This window comes from Pongo pygmaeus, chromosome 5 (genome assembly GCF_028885625.2).
Source record: "Pongo pygmaeus isolate AG05252 chromosome 5, NHGRI_mPonPyg2-v2.0_pri, whole genome shotgun sequence".
NCBI classification, from domain to species: Eukaryota; Metazoa; Chordata; class Mammalia; order Primates; family Hominidae; genus Pongo; species Pongo pygmaeus.
In genome coordinates, this window is record NC_072378.2 from 138777804 (window position 1) to 138784109 (window position 6306).

Here is a 6306-nt window from a genome sequence, read left to right on the forward strand (position 1 = left end):
AGGAAACATCTTAGCAGCCCTAAATTTTGGGGAAATGGTCTTTCATCAAGTGATCTATTAGAAACATTTTATCTTAGCTGCATCAAAGATTAGTTCCTTTTAAGTGCTTTTGAGAATGTGAGCTATCTAGTTGTGATATATTTGGTCATCTATTTTTAACTTCAAAGCATAAACCTTTTAAAATCAGTATGGATGAGCCTCTCTTTTTTCATAAACACATCCAACAAACTTAGAAGTTACATCAAGCCTCACTCTGATTAAAATTTGTATCTTAATTTTTAAAAGCATTGCCAGCTTTAGACTTTAGCTTTTTTATCCTCAACCCCACAATTCAGTGTCTCTTCATTTTCTGTGGCAGACAAGAAAGGTGGTTCTCAGGTGTTCCTAAAAACACTCAATTCCTATCTATGTGTCTGCCAAATTCTATGACTGGCATTCATTCAACATTTATCATGCAATTATGGATCAGGCACAGAGCAAAGCGCTCAGTGTAGGAGGCGCTTCACGGGTTGCTTTGTGTCTAAATCATTAATGGGTATTCTAATTCTCATCAAAACTGAAGGAGAAGCCTGCCAAAAGAAAAGATTAAATTTCTTGTTAGAATACCAAGTTGCTACCCATTTTACAGTTATCACATATGAGACAGTGGTAACTATAAGAGGACCAGATAACCAGATAACTGCCAAGAGTGGTGGCATGCAGCTGTAGTCCTGGCTACTCAGGAGGCTGAGGTAGGAGGATCCCTTGAGCCCAGCAGTTCAAGGCTGTAGCGCTCTGGGATTGTGCCAATCACATTGTTATTTTTAAAAATAACATTATGTTTGCACTCCAACTTGGGCAACATAGTGAGGCCCTGTCTTAAAAAAAAAAAAAAAGAAAAGACCAGATATTTAACTATGTTATGAGTGCATGGATGACCCCAGAAAGGCCAAAATCAAATACTATTTGTTGCTAAAACCCACTGTATTAGTCCGTTCTCACACTGCTGTAAAGAATTACCTGGGACTGGGTAATTTATGAAGAAAAGAGGTTTAATTGACTCATACATCTGCAGGTTTTATAGGAAGCATGGTTAGGAGGCCTCAGAAAACTTACAATCATGGCAAAATGTGAAGGGGAAGCAAGCACGTCTTACCATGGTGGAATAGGAGACAGAGAGTGAAGGGGGAAGTGCCACACACTTTCAAACAACCAGATCTCGTGAGAACTCACTTACTATCACGAGAACAGCAAGGGGGCAAGTCCGCTCCCATGATCCAGTCACCTCCCACCCAGCCCTTCCCCCGACATGTGGGGATTACAATTCAAAATGAGATTTGAGTGGGGACACAGAGCCAAACCCTATCACCCCGCAACACCTACTACAATACTGTATAGAATAAATACTTTTCAAGTTATTGTTTCTGAAAAACATTACCCCAAACATAATATTATTTAAAAAAACAACCATTTTCTTATCCTCACAGTTTCTGTGGGTACTGCAGGGATAGCTTGTATCTCCTCTATGACTTCTGGGACCTCGGTAGGGAAGACTCAAGGATGTCTGGAGGTGACTCAATGGTGGGCAGGAATCATCTGAGCACTTGCTTACTCAACATGAGCAGTGGTTGATGCCAGCTGTCAGCCAGGTCCTCAGCTAGGATATACTAAACATAGCTCTCCATGGAGCTGCTTGGGGTTCCCTTCAGCATGGCTGTTGGAGTCTAAGAGCAAGTGTCCCAAAGAAAACTAGGTGAACAACTTTAATGATCTAGCCTTCTACTGTCATCGTAAGCCTGCCAAGTTTCAAGGAAAGGGAGAACAGATGTCCACCTCTTAATTAGAGATATGTCAAAGTCACGTTATAAGAACAGCACATTGGATGGAAGATAATGTTGCAACCATCTTTGGGAAATAAAAATCTGCCACAAGTATGGAATAAATAAACAACGTATGACCCAATGATATTACAGACAGGGCTTTTCTCAAATATTTTGAGCTCTCCTTTAAAAACACAGATCAATAGCATTTTTGCACCCCCTTGAAGTTAATCAAGGCACGGTGACTTGCTTTGGTCAATGAAAGTGGATGGAAACAACTTATGTAACTTACTGCAGGAAGCATTTACAGTTGATCCTCATTATTCACAAATTCCATATTTGCAAATTTGCCTGCTTGCTAAAATATCTTTATAACTCCACTGTCAATACTCACAGCATTTTCTGGTCACTCACAGACATATGCATGCACACAGCTTTGGAAATTGCAGGTTGCCCAGTGCACACATTCCCAGCTGAAGTTGGATAAGGCAAGCTCTGTTTGTTTTAGCTCTCGTGCGGTAGACAATGTCCATTTTACTGTCTATGGAGTGCCACCGTTTTTGCATTTTTGTGCTTTTTGTTTGCTGTTTAAAACAGTCCCCAGGCTTAGGGCTGAAGTGCTGTCTAGTGTTCCTCAGTGCAAGAAGGCTGTGATGTGCTTTACAGAGAAGATATGTGTGTCATTCAGGCATGAGTTATAACGCTGTTGGTCGTGAGTTCAATGTTAATGAATCAACAACACCTGTTAAATAAGATCTCTTTATGCAGAAACACACATAAAACAAGGTTATGTATTGACTGGTTACTGAAAATACTGTGACCAGAGGCTTACAGGAACCTAACTCTATATTTCCCCTAGGAGCAATGGTTCAGTATTTGCTAAATCAGTGTTGATGGTTACTTTAAGGAATGTAACTACCACAAATAATGAGAACCAGCTGTATTACTGGTGTGGGTCTCTCAGTGCTCTCTTCCCTTGCCAGGGTGATTGTGGAGGTATCTGTTGACATAAAGGTGCCACGCTGTACCATCTCATGGAAAGGGGCTGTCCAAAGTCCTCATTCAGACCCAGAGAGGACTCTGCATGAACAAGGAATCAGCTGTTGCTTATGGCCAGTGCTATGTGCGGTTGTTTCCACAGCACAACTTAGTCTTTCCTCACCAAACACACCACTAAATATCTGTTCCTAAAATACCGCTTGTAAGGCCAGGCATGGTGGCTCATGCCTACAATCCTAGCACGTTCTGAGGCCAAGGTGGGCGGATTGCTTGAGCCCAGGAGTTCAAGACCAGCCTGGGCAACATGGCAAAACCCTGTCTCTACAAAACCAACAAAAAAATTAGCCAGGTGTGGTAGCATGCGCCTGTAATCCCAGTTACTCAGGAGGCTGAAGTAGGAGGATTGCTGGATCCTTGGGAGGCCGAGGCTGCATGAGCCGTGATTGCACCACTGCACTCCAGCTTGGCTGATGGAGTAAGACTTTGTCTCTAAATAAATAAATAAATGAATAAATACAAAAATAAAATATTGCTTGTTAACTGAAGATAAATAGTATTTTTGAAAGACAAAAAGAAGAAACATTTGGGTATTCTGCTCCTCCCCCATCAGCTTCACAGATTTCAAAATGTGGAAAACAGAACTTATCTCAAAATTTGCTGTACAGCTTAAATAAAATATCCGCTTCATAGTGTCATATAAACATTGATGAAATATAAGCAAATAAAAAATTACTATAATTAATCAACAAGAAAACTAAAACTAACTCGATTATTTTGAAATAACAATATAAAACTTGAATGAAGATTGTTTATTAACTTTAAATAATTTAAAGTTTATTAAACTTTACTAAACTTTATTAAACTTGTTCTAAACTGAAATCCTATTATTTTGAAATAAATCCTTTTCTTTCCTTCCTATGTTCTTTTATATGACTAGTTACTGCCTTGTAAATACAGATAATGCAGTGTAGTCAGCTCTGTTACCTTCACTAATTGCATATTCCAAACCCTAAAAAACAAACGTCTCCAAATTTAGCCTTAGATTTTCTGCAAATAAAATATTGCCCTCCAAAAAAGACATTGATAAACGTAAAAGATAATCTATAGATTAAAATAACAGATTTCTTAAGCAATGATGTAAATTACATCCTTTTTCTTTTAAAAAAAAAAACCCGTGATAAAGTTATATTTTCAACTTTGCAAAGTCACCTAAGCAATGGATCACATCTGTTACATAGTTAAACTAAACAAGCTATTTTAAAAAATAAGTTAAAAATTCATTATTTAGCCTTTACTAAGTAAATCGAACTTAGCTCTGCATAATAACAGACCTGACAGAACCACTAGAAAGTGCCGTGAGTCCTCAGGCCACTGCACGGTTGTTTGGGCAGGTAAGGGCAAGGAAAAGAGAAGACATCGATTGCTTTAGAAGCACTAGGCCCATACAATGGGGTATTTCTGGCAATTAAAAAAAAATTAAGTACTGGTACATGCTACAACATAGATGAAAACATTACACTAAGAGCAAGCAGCCAGTCACAAAATATCGCATATTATTTTTGTTGGTTTGTTTGTTTGTTTTGAGATGGAGTTTCACTCTTGTTGCCCAGGCTGGAGTGCAATGGCAGGATCTTGGCTCACTGCAATCTCCGCCTCCCGGGTTCAAGTGATTCTCCTGCTTCAGCCTCCCGAGTAGCTGGGATTACATGCATGCGCCACCACGCCTGGCTAATTTTGTATTTTTAGTAGAGATGGGGTTTCTCCATGTTGGTCAGGCTGGTCTCGAACCCCCAACCTCGGGTGATCCGCCCTCCTCGGCCTCCCAAAGTGCTGGGATTACAGGCGTGAGTGACCACACCTGGCCTAAATATCACCTATTATAATACATGATTCCATTTGTACAAAATATCCAGAAGAGGCAAATCCATAAAGACAGAAAGTAGGTTAGTGGCTGCAAGGGGTTGGGGCAAGGGAGATGAAGAGTGACTGCTAAGCTACATGGAGTTTCTGTTTGGACTGATGGAATGTTCTATAATTAGAATTAGATAGTAGTAATGATGTTTGTACAACATAGTGAATATACTAAAAACCACTGAATTGTACACTTTAAAATAGTGACTGATGCTATGTGAATCATATCTCAAAAAATATTTTAAAGCACCAGGTGCACTGTTTTAGTCTATTTTCTATTGCTGATAACAGAAAATCTGAATCTGGGTAATTTATAAATAAAAAGAATTTATTTCCTACAGTTATGGAGGTTGGGAAGTTTAAGGTCAAGGGGCCACATCTGGTGAGGGCCTTCCTGCTGGTGGAGACTCTCTTCAGACTTCCGTGACAGCACAGAGCATTACATGGTGACGGGGCTCAGTGTGCTAGCACAGGTCTCTCTTCTTCCTCTTATAAAACCACAAGTCCCATTCTTGTGCTAACCCAATAATCCATTAACCCATTAACCCATGAATGGATTAATTTCAGAGCCCTCATCACCCAATCACCTCTTAAGGCCCCACCTTTCAATACTCCATATTGGGGATTCAGTTTCAACATGAGTTTCTGAAGAGATGAACATTCAAACCATAGCATACACCCACTAGGATGATTATAATCCAAAAGCCAGATAATAACACGTGTTGATGGGGATGTGGAGAAATAGAATGCTCATACCCTGCTGGTGAGAATGTAAAGTGGCGAAAAAACAGTCTGGCAGTTCCTCAAAAAGTTAAACATAGGGTTACCATTTGACCCAGAACTTCCACTCCTAGGTATTTACCCAAGAGACATGAAAACATACATGCACACAGAAACGTGTACATAAACATGTATAGCAGCTTTATTTATAATAGCCAAAAGTTGAAAATGGCCCAAATGTCCCTCATCTGATCAGTTGATAAATAAAATGTTTATCCAATGGACTATTAATCAGCTATAAAAAGAAATGGAGTACCTGCCACAACACAGATGAACCTTGAAAACATTCTGCCAAGTTAAAGAAACCAGTCACAAAGCACCACATACTATTGAGTCCATTCATATGAAATGTTCCAAATAGACAAAACTATAGAGACAGAGAACAAATTAGTAGTTGTCTAGGCATAGGGAATGGGGAATTGGGAGGTGGTGGCTAAAGGTTCTAGAGTTTCTTTAAGGGTGGGAAGTGATGAAAATGTTCTCACCTTGTGATGATAGTTGCCCAGCTCTAAAGATCCTAAAAACCATTGACTAGTACACTTTAAATGGGTGAATTATATGGTATATGAATTATATCTCAATAAATCTCTTGGAAAAAATAAAGAATACATCTAACAAAAAAAAATTTAAGGGACATTTATTCCTTTTCCAATTGTTATAATAAAACCAGGTGGAAGAGAATGGTTTTAGCAGTTAGAAAAAAAAATTACAAATCTGGGGTTTAGCCATTAAAAGTTATTTATAAAAATGAGAGAATAAAAGGCAAGAAGAAGTTATTTCACATTACAGACCTCTCCCTGGCCCCAAAGCCTAATAT